The sequence below is a fragment of the Saccopteryx bilineata genome, chromosome 4 (genome assembly GCF_036850765.1).
Source record: "Saccopteryx bilineata isolate mSacBil1 chromosome 4, mSacBil1_pri_phased_curated, whole genome shotgun sequence".
NCBI classification, from domain to species: domain Eukaryota; kingdom Metazoa; phylum Chordata; class Mammalia; order Chiroptera; family Emballonuridae; genus Saccopteryx; species Saccopteryx bilineata.
The window spans coordinates 59,269,875-59,294,352 of record NC_089493.1 but is presented as its reverse complement, the minus strand read 5'-3'; the positions used below and the strand labels follow the sequence as shown (position 1 = coordinate 59,294,352).

Below are 24,478 nucleotides of genomic sequence, written 5' to 3'. Positions count from 1 at the left end.
ACAGAAACGTGCTTAAATTGTTAGGGTAAGTGCATTGGACAAAATATACACTTCAGTTCGCTTTAAATGTTACCTAGAAACAAAACAAAACAAAAAACCCTTTCACTTTGGACTTGGCTGGAGAACTAACCCGAGCCTGTTCATCCTCCATCCTTTGCCCAAGTCAACTTTGGGTATGATGGATTGAATTTTCAGTTCCTTTATCTGCATATCTGGTTTCCCTGGTGGTTGTGATGGTGGTAGAGATAGTGATCATGGGGTTTGGCATCCCAAGACTTGCCATTTGAAACACCAAAATCTTATTTTTCGGTTAAACATTCCCTCTGTCTGTTTCTCCAATGAATTCCTTGAGGGAGAGTGTTCCGTGCATAGCAGGAAGCCATGTACAAGGATGAGGGTCTGAGAAGCTTGTCCAACTCCTCACCGTTCCTCTTTACCCGACAGGAAATCTGTCTTCCCCTTTTCGGGGTTCGCTTCCCAGGCTTGGAAGGACAGATGAAAACAAGCCTCTCTCACCACTCTTGGAAAGGGGAAGGGATGTGGTGCTCATATTCTCTGGCTTTTATATGAATCAAGTTAGAGGAGAAAGGAGGAAAGAGAAGGGGAAGCGAAACCTTGAGGAAAGAGAAGATGGGAAAGTAGCTGCCCCCCCAAATCACCTACCAGTCTTCACTTTTGAGTAAACTGACTCACAGCTGTGACTGGTACCTCTATGGGCTTAGAAGTATCTAATTATCCCTACCTTCAAGTACAGTGCAATCTGAGATTGCTGAATGAAAAGAACGCCTACCATTTTATAAAAAATTATTATCGTAGTAGTTTGTAGGGGAGGAAATTTTTTTTCCTCTATCCATCTTAGGTTTGTTCATTGCTGGGGTCCTGCCAATTATTAGATGGACAAAAGACAGATTAACAGGAGAAAAACTGTTTGTTAACTCATGCAGCATGTAACACACGGAATACTCAGTGATGAGTAACTCAAAGGAATGGTCAGAGCTTGGGCTTCTATAGCATCTTAGCAAAGAGCAATACATTTGTAGAGAAGTGGCTTGTTTTAGGCTTCCAAGGGAAGCAAACTGTGGGAAAGTATTGAATAAATGTATGGGGGAAACTCATGGAAGTAAAGATTGTTTCAGCAAGATTTGTTACATAGATTCTTCCGGTTCAGTTTCTGGGCTGATAAAGAGTCTAGAGCAGGGGTCCCCAAACTACAGCCTATGGGTTGCATGCAGCCCCCTGAGGCCATTTATCCAGCCCCTGCTGCACTTCTGGAAGGGGCACCTCTTTCATTGGTGGTCAGTGAGAGGAGCACATTGACCATCTCATTAGCCAAAGCAGGCCCATAGTTCCCATTGAAATACTGGTCAGTTTGTTGATTTAAATTTACTTGTTCTTTATTTTAAATATTGTATTTGTTCCCATTTTGTTTTTTTACTTTAAAATAAGATATGTGCAGTGTGCATAGGGATTTGTTCATAGTTTTTTTTTTTTTATAGTCCGGTCCTCCAACAGTCTGAGGGACAGTGAACTGGCCCCCTGTGTAAAAAGTTTGGGGACCCCTGGGCTAGAGTGTGTCCGGAGGCTGGGAATCCTCCTGCCGTTCCTGGTAGAAAGGGGAAAGCCAGAGTGTTTGTCCTGTGTCTGCTTTTTCTCAATCACCTTCGCTTAAAATAAGCCTTATGCTAGAGTGGCATATTTGTGGGTGGCATACTCTGAACGGCTTAAATTTCAATTTTCCTTTTTTTTAAGGTTCTAAAAATAATACATATACATTGTAGAAAATTTGGAATTTAGAAAGAAGTTAAAAGAAGTACACAATACCTTACCAAATCTTACTGTCTTACGAGTCAAAAGCAATCACCATTAACATCTAGAAATGGTTCCAGTATTTTTTCCTATGCTATTTAAAAAATCTTCACATAACTGAGATCGTTCTGTACACAGAATTTCACATATTATGTTTTTGTTCAGTCCATCAAAAATATTTTCTCATGCCGTCATGAATTCTTTCAATATTATTTTAATAGCAGCATAATTTTCTATTATGTGACTTAACTATCATTTATTAGTAAATTTCCTATTATTGAACATTTGGGGAATACTTAAACAAAAATCTGTACGTGTGTGTATTATGTGAAAGTAGAATTACCAGATCAAAAAGCATCGTCATGTTTCAGGGCTTTAATACACATTACCAGGAAGGGTGTACCGATTTATATTATCACAGAATATGAATGTCTTCCTGACGCTCTGGGCTGCACTGATTACTTTCATTTAAAAATCTCTGCTATTTTGCTAGGTCCCTGTTATTTCACTTTGCATTCACTGGTGAGGCTGAAAATAGTTGACTGTATCATTAGCTCTTTGTATTTTCTCTTATTAGATGGTCAGTTCATGACCTCTGTCCATATGCTCCTGGATTTATAGTAACACTTTAAAAATTAAGGTTACTCAACAGCTCAGATAAGGGCCTAATATCCAAAATATACAAAGAACTCATAAAACTCAACAACAAACAAACAAACAATCCAATAAAAAAATGGGAAGAGGATATGAACAGACACTTCTCCCAGGAAGAAATACAAATGGCCAACAGATATATGAAAAGATGCTCATCTTCTTTAGCTATTAGAGAAATGCAAATCAAAACAGCAATGAGATACCACCTCACACCTGTTCGATTAGCTATTATTAGCAAGACAGGTAATAGCAAATGTTGGAGAGGCTGTGGAGAAAAAAGAACCCTCATACACTGTTGGTGGGAATGTAAAGTAGTACAACCATTATGGAAGAAAGTATGGTGGTTCCTCAAAAAACTGAAAATAGAACTACCTTATGACCCAGCAATCCCTCTACTGGGTATATACCCCAAAAACTCAGAAACATTGATACGTAAAGACACATGCAGCCCCATGTTTATTGCAGCATTGTTCACAGTGGCCAGGACATGGAAACAACCAAAAAGCCCGTCAATAGATGACTGGATAAAGAAGATGTGGCACATATACACTATGGAATACTACTCAGCCATAGAAATGATGACATCGGAACATTTACAGCAAAATGGTGGGATCTTGATAACATGATACGAAGCGAAATAAGTAAATCAGAAAAAACCAGGAACTGCATTATTCCATACGTAGGTGGGACATAAAAGTGAAACTAAGAGACATTGATAAGAGTGTGGTGGTTATGGGGGGGGAGGGGGGAATGGGAGAGGGAAAGGGGGAGGGGGAGGGGCACAAAGAAAACAAGATAGAAGGTGACAGAGGACAATCTGACTTTGGGTGATGGGTATGCATCATAATTGAACGACAAGATACCCTGGACTTGTTATCTTTGAATATATGTATCCTGATTTATTGATGTCACCCCATTAAAAAAATAAAATTATTTAAAAAAAAAAAAACAATAAAAAAAAAAATTAAGGTTACTAACTTTCTGTGTCTCAATTTTGGAAAAAACTCATCTTACCAGTTTTCTTTTTGTCCTCTGATTTTGTTTGATTATTTTTAACATATCAAAATTTTATATTTCTCTACATTTCAACCTTTTACTATTTCTTCCATTGCTGCAAAGTATAGAATATCTTTCCGCATCTAAATTAAATATGCAGAAATATGTCCCGTTAGTTAGTTTTTAAAAGTTAAATGTCTTTAACCTATCTAGTATTTAATATGTTATATGGTATGAGAAAAAAAAATTTTTTTCCTGATAAGCTAACAATGGTCATAGTCCTACTTATTAAACTGCTTTCTACCACAGCTTTTATACATATTCTATGTATAGATATTCAAGACTATTCTTACAGGCCCTGGCTGGTTGGCTCAGTGGTAGAGCGTCGGCCTGGTGTGCAGGGGACCCAGGTTCGATTCCCGGTCAGGGCACATAGGAGAAGCGCCCATCTGCTTCTCAACCCCCCACCCCCTCCTTCCTCTCTGTCTCTCTCTTCCCCTCCCGCAGCCAAGGCTCCATTGGAGCAAAGATGGCCCGGGCGCTGGGGATGGCTCCTTGGCCTCTGCCCCAGGCGCTAGAGTGGCTCTGGTCGCGGCAGAGCGACCCCCCCCCCCCAGGGGCAGAGCTTCGCCCCCTGGTGGGCAAAGCGTCGCCTCTGGTGGGCGTGCCGGGTGGATTCCGGTCGGGCGCATGCGGGAGTCTGTCTGATTGTCTCTCCCCCTTTCCAGCTTCAGAAAAAAAAAAAAAAAAAAGACTATTCTTACATATGCAAGATTGTTTTAGGTTTTTTTCTCTCTGTTTCACCGATCTCTTTGCCTATTTTTTATCAGTAGTTTTTCCATGTCAAATCCTTCTTCTTTTTTTTTTAAGATGTTCTTTTAGCACTTATACTGATTCTTTCCCATAAAAAGTGGCTGAGATGGCATACAAAGCAGGCTGCCTAAAATTACTGGAGAACGAGAACGCTGCCTTTAGAGTTTCAGGTCTTAGGTGCAAAACAATCCAGTGTTAGCTGTCTTGTGTCTGTGCAGGGTGGAGTTCATGCTCTGACACAGAAAACCAGAAAGGCCTTTTGGGTTTCTTGATAGTGGTAGGAATAGGAATACAAAAAAGAATTAGGTATCTTTTTGTTCATCTCAAGAAAAGAAAATTTTCGATGAGGAGGTGAAGACATTTAATATTGAAAGATCATCTCTGCTTGGGCTTCTAGGGCGTCAGTAAAGATATCACCCCATGTATCTGTAGAAAATTGCCAGAAACTGTCACAAAATGAAAAATGAGAGAAAGCCTGAATTAAAATGGCCCTTGTTAGGGTTATACAAGGTATGTGCCAAATAATTTGTCTTGTTTTTAAGGCTTGTTAACAGTGAATATTTTAGGATGATAGGGCTATATGTGACTTTTTAAAAATTTAATTGTATTTTCATTTTTCCCCAAATTGTACAAAAGCTTTTCCACCTGTAACAATGGTCTGTTAATTAGCTTCTGGAATACAGTATTAAAAACTGTTGTCTCAAGAAGTAGAATAGTACAAAACATGGACTTTCTATTTCTTTCCTTTCTCTCTCTCTCTCTTTCTTTCTTCCTTTCTTCTTTTCTTCCTTCCTTCTTTGTTTTCCTTCCTTCCTTCCTTCCCTCCGTCCCTCCCTTTCTTTCTTCCTTCCTTTGAGAGAGAGAGAGAAAGAGAAAGAGACAAAGACAGAGACAGACAGAAAGGGAGAGAGATGAGAAGCATCAACCCTAGTTGTGGCACTTTAGTTGTTCACTGATTGCTTTCTCATACATGCTTTGACCAGGGGGCTCCAGCTGAGCCTGTGACCCCTTGCCCATGCCAACAACCTTGGGCTCAAGCCAGTGACCTTGGTCATCAAGCCAGCAACCTTTGGGCTCAAGCCAGCAAACCTGCGCTCAAGGTGGTGAGCCTATGCTCAAGCCAGTGACCTCGGGGTTTTGAACCTGGGACCTCAGTGTCCCAAGTTGACTCTCTAGCTACTACTGTATCATCACCAGTCAGGCATAGATATTCTATTTCTTCACTTCTTTTCTTTAATAGACACAGTGACGCTAAAACTCATCTCATTAGAAGAGATTTTGTGAAAATGAGACTGGCCATTTCTAAACCAAGTGCTTTTCCCTCTGAATAAGATTTAAACTCAAAACGAGGTTGGGGACTGAAAGAAGCTATGAACAAACTACCTTTTAAAATTGCTATTTGTAAAGCAAATAGAAATTGTTTTCCAATACCTTTTTTTCCCTTGATGACCAAGCACTGATACATCTTGCAAGTTAAAAAGTAAAGGACGCCTGACTTGTGGTGGCACAGTGGATGGGGAGTCAACCTGGAGCCCTGAGGTCATCGGTTGGAAACTCGGGGCTTAACCTGTCAAGGCACCTATGAGAAGCAGCTAAGAGTTGATGCTTCCCATTCCCCCCACCCGTTCTCTCTCTCTTCTCCCTCTAAAATCAATAAGCAAAATCTTAAAGAAAAAAAAAAAAAGTAAAGGATTATAAGTAAGTACTCCCAGGCTACAGTTCCTTTCCCCCTGTAAATTCCCTTCTTTTTGTGATACAATTGGCATTATTTTACTGTCTTAAAGATCGCCATTTTTCTTTAATGGTCTTTACTTTCCTCTTTTCTGAACTCTTCTTAATTGTTCTGTTTTTCATTAGTAGATAATTCTCTCTGGCTGACCAACAGTGATGAGGGTCAGAGTCACGGACAATATACTATATCTGGTTTGGTCTGCCTTGAGAAAAGCTAAACTGTGCCTCAGCCTCAAATTAGTCACTTAAGTACACGTATAGTCAGCCTCCGTGGCAATGATTTTGTCGTAGTAAGCACTTGAGAATACCTGCTGCATTTTTTCATCCACCCACCCCCACCCCAAGCAAGTTTATCTTTGTTCTTAAACCATAAGCAGCACTTTGTATTTCTTTTCCATGCCACATTGAAAAGATATAAAAATCAAGCGCCGTATATATCACTTAAACGCATAAACAATTGGCTAATAGTCCATTTCCCCCTTAAACCCTTCGTGCTTGTTTTCTCGTCTCAGAATAACACTTAAAAGCCATCAAAGTGCCCACAGTTACCAGCAGCTCTCGGTGTTGGGGTTTGGGAGGGGGAATACCGAGCATGCAAAGTCTCCACTCTTCAGTGGGTGTCCACGGAATTTCTTGGAATGAGGCTTCCAGTGGGTAGATAACCCTGTGAGGTGGAGGAAGCCTCCTTCCACTCACATACTGTCAGGGCCAATGTGCCTTTCAGGAGTCTGTGAGATTCCAAACACTGAAGCCATAAAAAAATTGAGTTGGACAGATCCTCGCCACCACTTTTTCTGCTAAATATAGATAAGTTGTCATCGGGTTGCACAAGCAATTTCCAGCTACAGCTCCTGAGGAGGGGAGGCAGGCACAGGGGCTCCCATCCTGGTAGTTAAACTACACAGAAAGGGGCTGATTCCGACTCTGGTTGTGAGGAGCCAGGGAAGGGGCAGGATGGAATGGGGGTGTCAAAGGAGCCCTCCCACTGCAGTCTCTGCTCAGGGTTCCTTCTTTACCACAATTTGGAAAACAAGGTGATATAGTGGGGAGAGACTAGGCTAGACAGTGTCAAATAATCCTGAGTTTAAATCCAGCTTAATCTGGCACTGTTTAATTTGGAGTAAATTACTAAATTTCTATGGGCTCCCCTTCCCACCTCCCAAAAATGTCTTCAGTCTTCATTTTTTAGAAAATGAATTCCAGGAACATTAGAAAGCAATACGAGAAGGTATAGGTGCCCAATTGGATATGGTCATGCAAAGCATTCAATTAAGAATATGGCAATATAAACATCTGGAAAGCATCTTTGGGGGTTCAAAACAAAATGCATAAGTCTGGAATCTTATGTGTAAAAGCATTGGTAAAATAATATCTCCCTCACAGTGTTATTAGGCTTAATATTAGGATTACAGTACGTGGCATACTAAGTGCCCAGCGTTTGTTGGTCTCCTTCTTCCCTTTTAGGCAAGTCATTTAAGTTGCCTTGGACCTCAGTTGTCTCCCTCGTAGGAGTCCTGTTGATTCTCCTTTCAAAGTGGATTCAGAATTTATGCACTTCTATTTCCATCACTTCCAGGCCAGCACAACGACTAGGCCATGTAACAGCTTTCTAATTCCTTTCCCTCCTTCCATTTTAAAACCCTGTACAACCCATCTCTGCACATTGGCAGAGAGAACATTTTAAAATCATGCCCCCCCCCCCATCTAAAACCTTCCAGTGGCTTCTGACTGCACTTAGAATAAAATTCAAACTCCTGCCCTGGCCGGTTGGCTCAGTGGTAGAACGTCGGCCTGGTGTGCAGGAGTCCCGGGTTCAATTCCTGACCAGGGCACACAGGAGAAGCGCCCATCTGCTTCTCCACCCCTTCCCCTCTACTTCCTCTCTGTCTCTCTCTTCCCCTCCCGCAGCCAAGGCTCCATTGGAGCAAAGTTGGCCCTGGCGCTGAGGATGGCTCTGTGGCCTCTACCTCAGGCACTAGAATGGCTCTGATTGCAGCAGAGCGATGCCCCAGATGGGCAGAGCAGAGCCCCCTGGTGGGCATGCCGGGTGGATCCTGGTCGGGCGCATGCGGGAGTTTGTCTGACTGCCTCCCTGTATCCAGCTTTGGAAAAATACAAAAAATAAAATAAAATAATTCAAACTCCTCACACAGTCTTTGGGGCTCCATGCAATCAATCCCTCCCCTGCCTACCTCTTTCCTCTTTGACTTCATCTGCTATCACTTTCTTCTTCTATTATTTTCTAGCTAGGCTGGCCTAGTTTTACTTCCCAGAACACACCAAGTTTATTTCTACCTCGGGGCCTTTGCATTTGCTGAGTCCATAGCTTGGAAGAAGTTTCTTCCATGCTCTGCTGTGATAGAAACTTTCTTAACAGTCAGATCAAATGTTCCTTCCTAAAAGCCATCTTTCCTGACCTAGTCTCTATCACAGGCCTGTCTTATTTTCTTTACAGCATTTATCACTACATGAACTTATTTTACATTTAGCTTCTCTGTTTACCCCATGGGAATATAAACTGTGAAAGAAGGGGACTATATTTTTCACCTCTGAATAAGCCTAGAACCATGTAGAGTAGGCACTCAGAAAGCATTCAGTGAATGAATTCTCAATGAATATGTACAAAGAAGGAATAATATCTTCCTGAACGTCTGTGACTGGATTTGAACATCTTTCTCTGTCCTTTCCATTTCTAAAGATTTTCTGATTCCTTGCACAGAAAGCCCGAATCCCAGAATAATGTTAAAGAAATGCAGTTAGAAAATGTTCAAACCCTCCACAGAGTAATTTGCCCCAGATTTGCCAAGTGGAGGCACTTAGGGTATCACTTTAATGAAAAAGAATAAGGACTTCCCGTTTGCATGTCCAGTATTTGTATGTAAAGTGATCGTTTTAAACTTACTTAAAAATTGTGTTTCTATAAGCAGCATTCAGATTGTCTGAGCGAGCCTATTTACCGTTGGCTTAGCACAGCCTTTCTTCAGATCCTGGAAAGGAAGATGAGTCCGTGGCACAATGGCTCAGGTAAGTGCAGCCTGCACGAATAGCATGTTCTTTATTCCACTGTGCTCTGTGCAGGTCAGACCACCCCTGGGCTGAGCTGTAAGAGGAACACGCTGGAAACTGGATCACATCCTAGGGAAGGAACTGGCATCTGTGTTGGGAGAAGAAAATGGGAAACCTACCCGACAGAGCAGGGTGTCTGGGCAGGCTCAGAGTTACTGTCAAATATCGGAAAGTTTCTCATGAAAAGACAGATTCTGTGTGGCACCTGCCATGGGACAAAATCTAGAACGGATGAGTAGAAGCTCCAGGGAGGCGGACTTTGGCTCAGTCAATGGAGGGAATCTCCCATAGTCTGGTCTCCTACCTAAGCAAAGACCTGGTTGGAAATGCAGGGAACAGAGGCTGGCACTGGATTTCTGGCCGGCACACCTGGAGCCTGCAGGGCCCTGCCGGGATCCCTCTTTACTGCGGGTGGGCAGCACGTGCACTTCTGGCAAGCTCTTGTGGAAGTTGGTCCGTGCATTCTAGACAGACGCGCAGGGCCGAGGACTGCTGTGACTTGCATCACACAGTGTTCTTCCTGATACTTAACGTGTTCAGAATGAAGAGTCCGCTATGGCTAATGAGTTAGGGTCAGGAAGCTTCGAATTTCAGAAGTTACCCTAGAGTCTTGTAGAGTCATGGTTTTATATTCTGACCTGGAAGCAAGGTACTGGCTCTTTCCTACTCTTATCTGAAAGGCTGAAGTTGAAGCAGGCTACTGTGCTTCCTGCTGAACACCAGTTTGTGTTCCAAGAATAACGCTCGAGTTCAGGGCTGGAAGACAATTTGGAGAGCTAAAGGGTTCAATTAGATCACCTTTTAATCTGTAGCCTAAGAACTGGCTTTTTTTTTTTTAACCTATTCCGTCTAGCAGGGGTGGCTGGTTACCCTCCTCAGCGACAGCCCCTGGCCTGACCCCTCTTTTTCTCCTTTGTCCCTTCCTCTACTTTTCATTAGAATCCCTATGAGCCTTTACATGCTTAGCATGAAAATGAGCCCATTTTATTTTTGGAACCCACAGAGGCAGCCCTGAGGGGAGGTATTGTGTTGCTTTTAGCAGCTAAACAAAAAGGTGTGAAATCATTTGCTGGCTGTTCTAGAATGAGAGAAAATAAATAAATAAACCGAGAAGGAAGGTTCAGGACAGTATGTGGCAACTTGGACCCAACCTTGTGACTGTCGCTTCTCTGAGACTTATTAGTAACCAAAGTGGCTGTGGGAACGTCTGAGTATCTCTCTCACCTTCCCAGGAAGTTGCTAGAATAGCCCTGGAAGCCAGAGGGATTTGTTTTTTTTTTAATAATTCATTTAAAAATACTATTTCCATGAACTGTGGCTGGATAGCCCAGTTGGTTGAAACTTCGTCCTGAAGTGCAGAAGCTGCCAGTTTAATCCCCAGTCAGGACACGTACAGAATTAGATGGATGTTCCTGTCTCTCTCTTTCTCTTTCTTCCTGTCTCTCTAAAAATCATTAAATAAAAAAAGTTTTTTTGTGTGTTTTTGTTTTTGTAAAGAAAATGACTTGAGGATGTGATTAGTTTGAGAGAATTTTTTGCAGCCCTTTATCATATTCCCTGGACAGGGGGGGTGAGGGAGACCAGATCACTCCAGCAAGCTTTTTAAAGAAGTGGAGATTTGCAGAGAATGGTGCTTTACCACACGCTTTAACGATTCACTGACGTAAGAGTGGTAAGAGACAACAGAGATTTCTTGTGAAGCTGGAGGTGTTTGCCTCACACTGTCCACTGGGAGCCGCCTCCTGCTGTGGTGCTGAGGGCCCCCACATTCTTCTCAGAAGACCATCACGGTTTGGTAGGTCTCTTTATCAGCGGGGCCACTGCATTTTCAGTCGGCATCTTTGAAGTGAGATTCTCATTCTCTCTCTTTTTTTTTTTTTAACAATTATAAGAACTTTTTTCAACTATAAAATATTTAAAACACATAATAATGCAGAGACTTGGTAAATGCATCTCTTGTGCCCAAGATTTCACAACTGCTACTTGAATTCTTTTTGAGAGATGGGTGTTGTGTTGTCTCCTTCTTGTTCCCATGCTTCTTTCTTTCTCTTTCCCAAGAGGCAAACCCTGTTCTATAGCAGGAGGGTGTCTTCCCACCTCTGGCCTTTCTTTTTCTTTTCTTTTTTAATTTTTAAAAAAAGTTTTATTTATTCATTTTAGAGAGGAGAGAGAAAGGGAGAGAGAGGGGGAGAGAGACAGAGAGAGAAGATGGGGAGGAGCTGGAAGCATCAACTCCCATATGTACCTTGACCAGGCAAGCCCAGGGTTTCGAACTGGCAACCTCAGCATTTCCAGGTCGACGCTTTATCCACTGCGCCACCACAGGTCAGGTCCCACCTCTGGCCTTTCTGTCGGCCTGACCAGTCAGCTGCTGGGCTTACAAACTGGCCTTCAGAGTCTTTAAACAGCCTGGCTTCAGTGAGCGGTGGGCACGCCATGCAGCGGCAGGCACGGGGCCTCTCTGAGTAAGATGTCTTATGAGCCAGGTTTTATTTAGCATTCAGGGCAGAATTCTAGTAAAGTCAAACACCAGGATAAACAGGCACTTTAAAAGTACTATGTAATTGATTAATTCCTAGAACAGATAATATTGATTACTCACTTAATACCAGGGACCATCCTATGTGCAGAGATATGGTGAGTCACAGGCAATTGGAAACTGAACCATTGTAATACCAAAATTTCTCTTAGGAAAAGAATGGTTTTGGCTTAGGAAAATTCCATGGTAAGTTACGACCTTGAAGATATGGGCGATAAAGATCAAGAAGCAACTAAACTGAGCTGGGCAGGATCGTAGGGTGAAGGAGGGGAGAGGAGAGGGAGGGAGAAGAGAGAGATAACTAGGGCTCTCAGAGTGAGAGGGAGAGAGAAGAGGGATGTGAGTGGGGAAAAAGGACAAAGGAGGAAGACACAAGGACATGTAACGAACTGGCTAAAATGAAAACAAGCTACAGTGGTTTAGCTGCTGAACGGATCCAACAAGGTCGCTAAGGATCCAGGGAAGTTGTTTGTTTTTCTATGAGACAAATCCATTGTTTGCTGCACATCCTCTTCTCCCCATCCTAGTAAAATCTCCAGTGAAATAGATTTTTTAAAAAATCAAGTAAGGGGTGGATATCATATACAAGTATAGATATGTACTTATGTATGTGCAAACACGTACATGTATGTATGACACGTGTGTGTACTTCATATATACTTCTGTGCATATATAGGACATGTACATATACATGTATGAATATGAATATACATGTATATACACACACATTTATGGACATGTCACTACTATATATAAGACGTCAGAATAACTGAAATGAATCAGTGAAAAGCAGAAGTTCAACATCAGGAGTGATGGAAAACACAGCCCCTGGTACTTCCCCCTTATGTTATCAAACCTCAGAACTCTCAGAAAACCTGCCAAGGCCTTGGCCTTCCATGTGCTCTGGAAAAAGTTGATTGAGAGACATCTCAGAGGGCAGAGAGAGATAATTTGACATCAGCATTGAGAGCTGAGCCTATTGTTTCAGTCACACTGTAGGTCACAGGGAGCACAATTTGAATATGGGGGTAGATTCTGAAGTCATAATTTATCAAACCCTTACAGATAGTTGCCCATATGCTCTTTTCCCGTTTCTAACTAGTAAACTCCTATTCATCATTTTCTATTCTTTTGAAATGTTACTTTATCTGTGGAGCCTTCCCTGACCCCATAGGAAGGTAAATTTCCTCTTTTCAACTTCCATCTCTCTCTCTCTCTCTCTCTCTCTCTAGAAGAGAGAAGATATATATATATCTTTTTATTATTATTATTCAGTGAGAGGAGGGGAGGCAGAGACAGATTGCCACATGCACTCTGACCAGGATCTACTTGGCAAGTCCACTAGGGGGCGATGCTCTGCCCATCTGGGGCATTGCTGAGCAACCAAGCTCTTCTTAGTGCCTGAGGTGGAGGCCATGGAGCCATCCTCAGCACCTGGAGCCAACTCTCTCCAATTGAGCCATGGCTGCAGGGGAGGGGGGGGAGGAGAGAGAGAGAGAGAGAGAGAGAGAGAGAGAGAGAGAGAGACAAGCGGGGGAAGGGTGGAGAAGCAGATGGGTGCTTCTTCTGTGTGCCCTGATCAGAAATCGAACCCTGGACATCCACACGCTGGGCTGACGCTCTACCACTGAGTCAACTGGTCAGTGCCCTATATATATCTTTATTACAGCACATATCACAGGGTATTACATGGGATTGAACCTGAATACAACAAAGCAGACCTCATAGTACCACTTTTGGGTCCCCACTGCCCAGTAAAACATATGGCACCTTTGCTGCATAACACCTGGGTACGTGAGTAATAAAGGGAAACTTAGAAGTGGACACATAGCTTTGGAAAGGGCAGAATTCCACGGCCCTGAATGGTGGCACACTGTCCCCCTATAGCTTTGCTTTTAGATGCTATTTGTCTTACCCCTTGTTCCTATTTTGAATAAGAACCCATTGCTCCCCAGAAGAAAAAGCAATACAATCATGGTTTGTTTATTTATTCCCCGCGCCAAGACCCAGGGTGACAAGGCTGCATTGCACATGGGGCGTGGGCATCAGAAACTGGGAAGTCTCACCCTGCCCAGCCTGTCTGGCTCGTATGCTTGGGCAAGTCACATACTCCTGCGGGACTCCGTTTCCTCACACAGTGGTAATGACTGGCTTTACAGGGTGGCTGTAGGGCTTAATTAAGGATTGAGAAGGAGGGAGAACTTATAAAGGGCTTCATGCACGCAAAGGATTTTCTCACCATGTTTATTTTTGGGCTCAGTCACCTATAGTAGGAAGTGTTTATGACCTGGAAGACGAGTCTAGCAAAAAAAACACAAAAACCACTGAACTATTTTCATTCTAAAATGGCTCATTTGGTATTGATTGGGAAATGGACCACCAACCAATTCTAGTACATTCTGTAGCCCTTGTTGCTAACTTTTGGTGCATAGCTTGCTACTTCTAGGCCTCAGTTTCCTTGACTATAAGGACTTTTTGATTCCTTTATGCTCAGATGTGTTGGGAGGCCTTAAACTTTTCTCTCAGCGCCTGTACTCCCAAACCACACTCAGAAACAAGGTTCAGGAATAGTACAAAGAAGTTGGTGGGCAAACCCATAGGCGCTGGTTCCCTGAGCCAGAAGAGACAGGGACCTGTGAAGCCTTGCACCAATGACACCACAACTCTGTCTGGCTGCGCAGATACCCACCTCTCCGCTAAGCACCCAGAGTCCCCAGCACAGTGACTTGTGTTTCCATCACTGCCGTAGGCGGTGGCTCCGTTGCTGTTGTTGGCTGAACAAGTGAGCAAGAGGACAACTGATCCTGACGCAAGAGTGGGAAGGTAAAAAGACAGAGAAACAAAGCAAAACAGTGGACTGATTTACTGCCTTGTTACCTTTTTGTTGTTGTTTTTTAATCATAGAGGCGGGCCCTGGGCTAGGGATAGTCAAAGACTAAAACTGTTCAGAAAGAAAAAAGAAAAAAGAGTCCAATGCCTTATATCCCAAACGGACGCCGTGTGCTATGTTGATTGTTGAGAGAGGGATACAGGCAGATGCCCCTTACAGGCATAGAGCCTCCTCTGGACCCTCATCCTGCCGCAGCTGTTCCCTGGCATCACGCCCTGGAGGCGGTTGGGTCAGACACAGGAATCAGGTGAGGAGGAGGAAGAGCCAGGCACTATTGCAGGTTGCCCGGCCAGGTGTGGTGGTGGCTGTGGAAAGATGTGGGGCCACCAAGACTTATATAAGGAGGAGGGAGAACACAGTCCAAAGGGGAAGATGTAATGTTGACTTTGATTGGCTAACTTCACATAAGGCCAACTGAGGGAGGGAGGAGGGGAGAGGGGAGCCGCTTTTGGAAGCATGACGGTATCTCATGTGTATGCTACTGAGACACAGCCTTCCAAATACAGTCCCGAAGAAGGTGGGGATAACTGAGACATTGGATATGCAGTAAACCACATGCTCTTTCGACTATATACAAACATAATAAAGAAGGTTGGTGTTAACAGAATATAAAATGAATCCTAATTACATCAATATTGGATGCATTGTTAACTTACTATTTCTCAGCTTCATTTAAAATTCACTTGAAGAAAATGCAAAAAGAATTTTTGGAACTGTAACCTTGGGTGCCCCATAGATCATTTTCTTTGGATACGTGGCTATTGGAAAAGTTGAATATATAGTATCCCCCCCTCAACCAAAGCATTATTACTGGCCTACCTCATGCCTAGAATAAAATTTTCTCTAGAAGCCCTTTTATAGAAAAATACCACATGCTACGGATTAAAAGGAGAAACCAGCGAATCACAAAACATGAAAGCAAATGCAGCCTGTTTCTGAGAAGCATAAATATGTTGAAACATGCCTATGAAATAGGGTCTTAATAACCCTCTGAAAAATAGCCCTTTTGCAAAGAGAACTTATTATTATACCTCATGGAGGGTTCTCAGTTTCAAATGAAGTTAATTTTACACACTTTGATGATGGAAACGAAAGACACTATGGAAATATCCTTTTCGTTTTAAGCATCCCTTCTTATTTGGGGGGAGGGGGAGGGAAGCTTTTAATGAATCCATATGTATCCTTTATTCAGTATATGGAGATGGAAAGCCGTGCCAGGTAATTCCACCTCTTAAACTGCTACCGAACCATCCAGCTGTTAAAGGAGTTCAAATGAATCGTTAGCTTATAAAAGAGAGGTTTCTCAATCTACATCCCACTCCGAGGTCAACTCTCGTCACAGGTGCATTTGGCCGTGAAGCACTTGTAATCTCAGAAGCAGATACGGCTGCCAAGTTCAAGTTGCCATGACTCTGAACATAGTATAACATTCCATTCCAAGCCAGAGCCCATAACTCTCGCGGCTGTTCAAATGAGGTCCCTTCTTGGTACCACTCTGGCTCACACCCACTGGCCGCAGTAACGCAGCAGGTGAAGGACTTAAGTGTCACTAAGTTGGTTTCCAGTTGCTTCCAGGAAAAAAAGAAATCCATGGCATATAAGATTCTTGCATCTGACACGTGGCAATTTCCCCTGCGTTCACAGGCCACAGAGAGGAGATCTGACCACTGCTGTCGTGACCATGAGCGCTCTCTCCCACACTCTGAGGGGCCCCGAGACACAAGAACCCTGGGAAGCTTAGCATTTGGGAGACAAGGTATAGAAAAACATTCTACGTGTATCTGAAAACTCTGCCAAGCACCTCAGCCCTGACATGCACTTCTTGGCTCTTCCAGTTTCAGAACATTCTGTCTTTGGACTTGTCAGTTAGCTCGGCATCATACACTGGTTTTATGGTGTTGATACACATCTACCAGAAAGGAGGCCAAATTCAAGGGCTCACCTTCATTGCTGTCTTCTGCAAACGATACCCTGCTTTCCCCCGAGCATTTTCTCCACGTGTTGTTCTTGGGCTTCCTGTCTATTTTGGGCTGGGACATCCATGGAATTGAAGTTCCATGAATATTAAAATAATAAACAATAATGTAAATTACCAATAGGTTCCTCTAAAAAAATACACCTCCCCCCCCAAAAAAACAATGGAAAAGCAGGCTCACCTTAACCTGACCTTTGTTTCTTTGGCAACTGAAAGGTCAAAATGCTTTTTTGTCATTTTTGCATAGTCATTTATGTTGACATTTTCCCCTTGTGGGATCAAATCTTCAATGTGAAAAGAAATCTAGAAAGTGTCTGTTCACACACTTTTTGGTGTGTGTACCAAAATGACTTGGGGAGGTAAACACGAGTCATGGTAACCGGCCACATCCTTTATCTGTTGGGTCCCAAGAGTTAGCAGAACTTTATCTTTATGATGAGATGGCCTTTAGAAGTGGGTATCGCTGAGTTCAGAACACGAGCATCATTACTGAGAAAAAGCACTTTCCTTTTAAACTGAGAAACCAACAGCCATGCACGACAAGGCCTGAACAACAACAACAAAAAAAATGTTGAGCTACCGCAAAACAAACAAATATTCAGCTTGGTTTCAGGAAGTTTAGAGAGGATCAAACAAGCCTTTTCTATTGAAGTTGTTTGAGAACATTTATGCTTACTAAAGCCCGAGTTCCTATTTATGCTGCTGGCTTTTATACATCGACCTCAGGAGGGCATTCCAACTTCAGGTTACTCACAAAGTACCTGCAGAAAAGGAGGCCTGAAAATTCCTTCCCCAGCTTGGGGGAGGGGAAGGACTTACATTAGAATTTGTTTCCTAACCACCACTCTGTCCTTGAGGGGAGGATATCTCAAGGACCGGAGACAGAAATTCCACAGAGAGAGGGCGAGAAAGCTTTCTCATGGTGTGAACATGTCTGGGAAGAGAATGCCTCTTCTTGTGGGATGAAATCCGGAGATAGGGATGAGGGACTATTTGTGGAGCCCTAGTGAAGGTTTACGCTCAGAAGGAGCTTGCAATTTTCTGTTGGTCCCTGGGGAGGAGGATTTGGTGCGCAGTTGAATTTTTCAAGCAAATTATCTTCCAGAAGAAAGGACAAACTATGCCAGCCCCTCGCAAACAATATTTTTGTTTTACAAACCCATTACTTTTCAATTCTTAGTGTCATTCATGCTCAGAACAACATTTTGGTCAGTATGTGATAGTTGTTTTTTTTTTAACCCCCAATTAATGTATTAGAAAACTGAGGCTTAGAGATGAAGTCTCCAACAAACATACAGAAAATCTAAGAGGCAAACCTGGGTCATCCTGCCTCTAATGCCTGAGCTCTTTCCAACATGTCACGTCTGCTCCTGACTACATCCTTCCTAACAACCTGTGTTATTATTGGTGGGAAGAGAGAGAAACTCCTGGAGAAGAATGCTAAAGAGCTTTGACTGGAGAGTGGACATGAGGCAGGAAATGTTACCACTTTGGTCATTGTTACTACGTCCCCATCTTTTCATGGAAATCTGCAGCAGTTCCCTTTTAAAATCTGCATGGTGGGCCTGACCTGTGGTGGCGCAGTGGATAAAGCGTGGACCTGGAAATGCTGAGGTCGCCGGTTTGAAACCCTGGGCTTGCCTGGTCAAGGCACATATGGGAGTTGATGCTTCCAGCTCCTCCCCCCTGTCTCTCTCTCCTTTCTTTCTCTCTCTCCCTCTCTCTCTCTCTCTCTGTCTGTCTCTCTCTCCCTCTCTCTCTCCTCTCTAAAATGAATAAATAAAATAAAATAAAAAATTAAAAAAAAATCTGCATGGTGGAACTTGTTGGTGAAATTTAATTCACATCCTGCAGATGGTACAAATTCTCATTGGAGAAGCAAGAGATGAGAAAGCTGCCGTCTCCAGGAGGGCCCTGGCTGCAGGGTACACACACCTCAGCTCACACGAACACCACAGGCTGCTTGCTGCTGGGGGTGGTAGGAAGGTGCATCCATGCTTCAGCAACAAGTCTTCACAAGCCAGCTAGTCCTAGTTAGGAATTGCCTACTACATATATGCCTATTAGCAAATAAATACCTACTTGGCTTACTCTAGCGCTTAGAGAAACTTCCAGCTGGGCTGAATAACTTCCCTTTGCCCATTATAATGTAATAGATTTTGGTTATATGAAATAAGCAACTTTTGTATGGTACAAAAAGGGTGTGTACCTCCTCTATTTCCCTCCTTGCCCCATAACACCAATACTCTTGAGTGCATGAGAAGGCTTCCACTCCAGGAGGCTTCAGGGAACTGCAGTTTTCTGCTCCCTCCTCCCACCCTGATCTTTTTGAAACTTGGTACGACATGTCCATAAAGTTGACTATCCCTTTCAGAGTTTTGAACAGCCATTTTGGCCAACCTAACTCTGAGAGAGATAAATTTATAATCCACTTTAGGTTTATGTGGGGAACCATAAATATCCAACCTGAGTTCTGCGGGCTAGGATTTCATGGGCCATTAAGCATGTCACCAGGTGGAAATCGGTCAATAGCGAGATGTGAGCTACATGGAGATAACCACTCGGCCTGAGTTCAGAAAGTGTAGCTCAGATCAGAGAGGGTTTCCTTTTGCCTGGCTCTATCACTGCACTCACCAATGCGTCCCTCCCTCCTCTGAGCACAGCTCTTGCTAGGTCTGTATGCCTTGTGCCTGTGCATGATTGCAGGGTGCTTTTCTCTTACCCAGAATGAAAGGCTGGGTGACATATGGGGAGAACGAGAGATTTGCAATGAGGCAGACCTGGATTCAAATCCTCGTTCTGCCATGTGCAGCTGTAAAAAAAAAATGTGCAAGTTACTTAGCCATCTTAGCTCTGGTCTTTCCAACTGTAAAATGACTAAAGATAATTAATAGTCCATGAAAGGTATAACTAGTGCTGATGGGTAGAGACTGTACAGGGACACATTTCCTGCTTAGTGGAGAGAACTTTCTAAAAACTAGAAACTAGACTCTCAAAACTAGAATGGGCTGCCTTGAATAGAAATGAAGAAGTAAAGACCCTCTACTCCAGGTTTTGTGCATAAACTGGTGAGGACCCTGGGAACAGATGGGAGTTCAGACTGGCTACTGCAAATTTCCCTGCTAATCTCGAAATTTGATGATTTGCATATGAGTCCTTCCAGAAAAGCCAACATGATAAAGCCTCTCAAAATCCCCCATAGAGGAGACAAGTAAAATGACTTTTTTTTTTTCTCATTTTCATTTTCCTTCTAGAAAACTAATCCCTCCCATGTTTTCCCCCCTCTACTCAATTAAGTTGCTAGAGAATCCCATTTTCACTGAGTACACAGAACACAGTTAACCGTCTTTGAAACACTTAACATTTAACACAAACCACATGGCTATGAGTTTTAATTATTTCCCACTACACAAATTGTTCCATTTTTAGAAAAATCTAAATTCTCACTGCCGCCTCTTGCTCTCTTTTCCTCTGCTGTCGCTCCGACTGGCCCGGTAGTACTTTCCCATCCTGCCCTCTTGCTGACTGAGCCCATGACACCTGCCAATAAAAGTGATGACAGACTTTGATGCTCACATAGGATTCCAACAACAGAGTTCGCTTCATAATCACCAGAGGTCAGCCAGTAAGCATGATCTGAGTGACACTGGATTTTTTTTTTTTTACCCGAGCTGTTACACGGAGGGCTTTCATTTCTACAGATTACCAACCACTTTGAAAGTGAATTTTTTTTAGCTTCCCAGGGGAAATGACCTACAAGCCTTCAGACAAATCCCAATGGATCGGGCAAAGCCCAAACCCTTGTTACAGTGCTTGAATTTGCTTGGAAAATTGGCTGCCACGTGTGAATCATAGATACCGGGTCATCCTCTGAGAGAGTGTGTGCCTGTGCATTTGAACATGTCCAGGACATGTGGCAAATCATAAGTACACCTTACAAAACAGCATCTTCTGTTTGGCCAAAGTGACTATCAACAGCAGTTTTAAATGGGAGGAGGGGTGCCATGTTCACTCTCATGACAAAATGATTGTCATTACTGACTGCACAGTGACCAGCCAGGCACTGAGACAGCAGGCACTTGAACCCACACGATCTTATTTATTCAGCCAAGTAAAACAGTCCCCCCTCATCTGAGGGGGTTATGTTCTAAGATCCCCTGTGTATGCTTAGAACTGTGGATAGTACCAAAGTGTACACACACACACATTATGTTTTATCCTATACAATACTCACCTTTTCACTTAAAGGTAGCACTTCATGGCTTCTCTTTGGCATATCTGAATTGCCAGCATCACTAATTCTCACACTTTGGGGCCAATATTAGGTGAAATAAGGGTTACTTGAATGCAAGCACTCGATACTGTGACAGTTGATCTGATAACCGAGAATTCATCACACTATTCAGAATGATGTGTTGTTTATTTCTAGAATTTTTTCATTTCATATTTTTGGACTGTGAATGACCTCGGGTCCCTGAAACCGCAGAAAACAAAACCATGGATTGGGTGGGGGCTACTGGATTTTTATCCCCATTTTACAAAGGAAGCTCAGAAATATTAAGTAGCCTGCCCACAGCCACATTACTCCTAGGTGGTGACAGAGGCAGAAGTTGGCTCCTTGATAATACCTCCAAGGCCCTGGATTTTTCATGAGACTCCTTTTTTGGAGACTTTCAAGGTGAAAGACTGATTGTATCTGCCTCTGAGGCCCTGTTTTAGCCACCTTCTTCCCCCTTTCCTCCCTCCCTCCCTCCCTCCCTCCCTCCCTCCCTCCCTCCCTCCCTCCCTCCCTTCCTTCCTTCCTCCTTCCCTCCCTCCCTTCCTTCCCTCCTCTCTGTCCTTCCATCCATCATTCCTTCTTTCTTTTTTTTTGCCTCTAATATTCTATTTCTTGCTGTTTTTGCCAGATTTCTCCCTCTCCCAGTTAGTTCTCTTATTTACCTAATGTTATAATTCACGTTTCCGATATCCTCCTAGGCCATCATTTTTCGTGTATGAACTCTCAAAGCTACAAAGAACTTTAGGGACAATTAAAATCTCAGTAAGAGCATGAATTCTACCAAGAGACTCCCAACCTTTGTAGCCAAGCACCTGTTCTTCCTCTCACAAAAGCTGCATCCGTGGGTAGGTGGGGTTTAGAATGTCTATCATTTTACTCAAAGGAGCTGTTGAATAAAGACTTTTATGACTGAAGTTTCTCACAGGCTAAGGACAGAGAAGACTTAGTTCTTCCTTTTGCAAATATAGATTACAGTCTTTTCATACTGAAATATGGATAATGTCACAGTTTTGACAGATACCCTAAACCAGTGGTCCCCAACCTTTTTTGGGCCACGGACCAGTTTAATGTCAGAAAATATTTTCACAGACCAGCCTTTAGGGTGGGACGGATAAATGTATCACGTGACCAAGACAAGCGTCAAGAGTGAGTCTTAGACGGATGTAACAGAGGGAATCCGGTCATTTTTAAAAAATAAAACATCGTTCAGATTTAAATATAAATAAAATGGAAATAATGTAAGTTATTCTTTCTCTGTGGACCAGTACCGGTCCGCGGCCTGGGGGGTGGGGGACCACTGCCCAAAACTGTTTAATGGTATAGTTAATGTCCTGTTTTCAATGTAGAGTTTTATAAGAGGAAGATTTATTTTTCACCTTGACATAATTTGAATTGAACAGGCGGGTTTTTTCCATATTGTATTTTATAGATTTATTTGCACTGAAACAATACGGCTAGGATAAAGCATCAAAAACCAACAAGCAGTCAAGCAAGCAAACAAAGAAATCACCTCCCCCATTTTTTCCATGCTAGGCAACTGGGAGCTCAGCATTTTGAGATTAGAAATGCTGTGTACTTTGTTGCAATGGGCTAAAAATGGTCTCTTCTCTCCCCGCCGCCAGAGTGTCCACATCCTAACCTCTGGTACCTGTGACTATGTCATTTTAGATGGCAAAGGGACTTTGCAGATGTGATTAAGTTAAGGATTCTGAGATGAGGATATTATTCTGAACCATCCTGGTGGGCTCCATGTAATCAAGAGAGTCCCTATAAGAGGCAGGCAAGAGGGTCCAAAACACAGAAGGTGATGACTATGAAAGCAGAAAGACAGAAAGAGAGTGGAAGATGCTCTGTTGCTGGCTTTGAAGATGGAGAAAGGAGCCGTGAGGCGAGGAACGCAGGTGGCTCTAATGCTGGAAACATCAGGAAGCGACTTCCCCCTAGAGCCTCTGGAAGGAACCAGGCCCGCTAGCACCCTGATTTGGGCCCAGTGACACTGATTTAGAACTTTGAACCCCCAGAACTTTAAGATAATAAATTTGTGTTGTTTTATATCCCCAATTTGTAGTAATTTGTTATAGAAGCAACATAAAATAAGCTTGTTTAATATATACTTATTACATCTCTAATGTCCTGCCTAGTGCTTGTCAGAGAATACAGACTCATAAATTAATATTTTCTGAATGAATTGAAATTGTAAAGGGAGAAAATCATGAGGATGAAATGTACCCAATTCATGGCAACATTTATGCTTTTTAAAAATTTCCTATTTCTGAGGACGAGAAAAACATTTCTTTAAAGCTCAGCTGGGTGTATGATCACACAGCTTTGTATTAGCTCTTTGGGGCTAGCAAGCTCTTTCCCGGGAGCAGGTGGAAGAGACCACAGGCATGATCAACAGCATTTAGAGGCCAATGGCTTTAAGATCACCTACTTAGTGCTTCCAAGGATTCAAACACCAGGGAGATGTAGAAGGAAAAGAGGCAGCATCCACACTTACAGTGTAACTAGCAAACAATAGCACCTTGAAGAATGTCTGGTATATGTACTGCTCACAAACATTAGGGGGTATTTCAAAATGAATATGAAGCCAAAATATCCCCTAATTTTGGTGAGCAGTATAGTAAGCACTCAACAAGAAAATGATAGAATAACTGACATTCAGAGCCAGTGTATAAATATGATCCCCTCACCCCCTTCCCAAATCCTTCTACAGTGGAAGTCAATCTTCTACCGTTTCTGCCTTTTCTGCCTCCCTGGATGTTAATTTCAATAAGATTTTACTCACGTGAACTAAAGAAGAGCGCCCTCCAACCTCAGCCACAGACACACATACCTGTCATGATGTCACATGTATTTTGGGCACAGGGACTGCAGACCACAGCAATAATATCTCACCTTTTCTGGGACCCTCTCGCTTGTTCGGTTTTTGCAAGTCTTTTAATTTAAAGGGAAATAAATTAAGCCATTCTGGCTGATTGAAGACTAGTTCCCTTAAGGAACTTAACACTTAATGGTTATATATTCATGATTTACGCTAACATCTCATTCAGCATTCTTTTAGATTTATCATAGAGGTAAAATCAATACCCTCTACCAAACTGGAGAAATTTAAGTGATTCATTTTTGAGATGTAGGAACAGAAAAAAAAAAAAAAAGGATAAAGACTGAAAATAACTCCAATTTTTCCAATTCAAGATCTGGTGGACTCTTAGCATCATTGTTAGGAAAGGAGAGAGACCTTGGGGCTCATCTCGTCCCACTTCCTTCCTTTGCGGAAGAGTGAAAACGAGGCCCGGATGGAGTTCCCCCGATCACACAGGCTGGGAAAACGGCAGGTGCAGAACCCGAGTCCCAAAGGCGATGTGCATCCCCTTCGGCTTCCTTTCATTAGAAGACAGTACGAGAAGTACACAGACACCAGTCTTGCCTTCGAGGTGTCTACACTCTAGCAGCAGGGGTAGCACATATACATAAAAAGTGATGACGCCAAGTAAGCAGACAGACTCCATAAAGCAGGTATGGCTTTAAAAGGAATCTTTAAATCACTGATCCCTGAAACGTCTTTCTTCTTTCTTTCTTTCTTTTTTCTAACAATAATAATCAGACTTGTGAAAGAGAGAATTTCTTCCTTTTTTTCAAGATTCCTTACAAACCAAGCACTTGGATCCTAACTTAAAGATTTTTACCACATATGCTATTTGAGTATCTGATTTGAAAAGTAAACAA

At 42.7% G+C, this 24,478-nt stretch overlaps 1 protein-coding gene and 1 long non-coding RNA gene across 2 annotated transcripts in view; one reads left to right on the top strand and one right to left on the bottom strand.

Moving 5' to 3' along the window:
* The window catches only part of RORA (RAR related orphan receptor A), a 788,307-nt gene that overhangs the window by 151,030 nt on the left and 612,799 nt on the right, over positions 1-24,478 (bottom strand). The window lies entirely within an intron of this gene.
* LOC136334532 (uncharacterized) lies at positions 107-22,722 on the top strand. The gene is made up of 6 exons (XR_010731174.1): positions 107-173; positions 4,667-4,779; positions 8,928-9,024; positions 14,355-14,428; positions 16,140-16,251; positions 22,179-22,722. It is a non-coding gene; the product is annotated as an uncharacterized lncRNA (long non-coding RNA).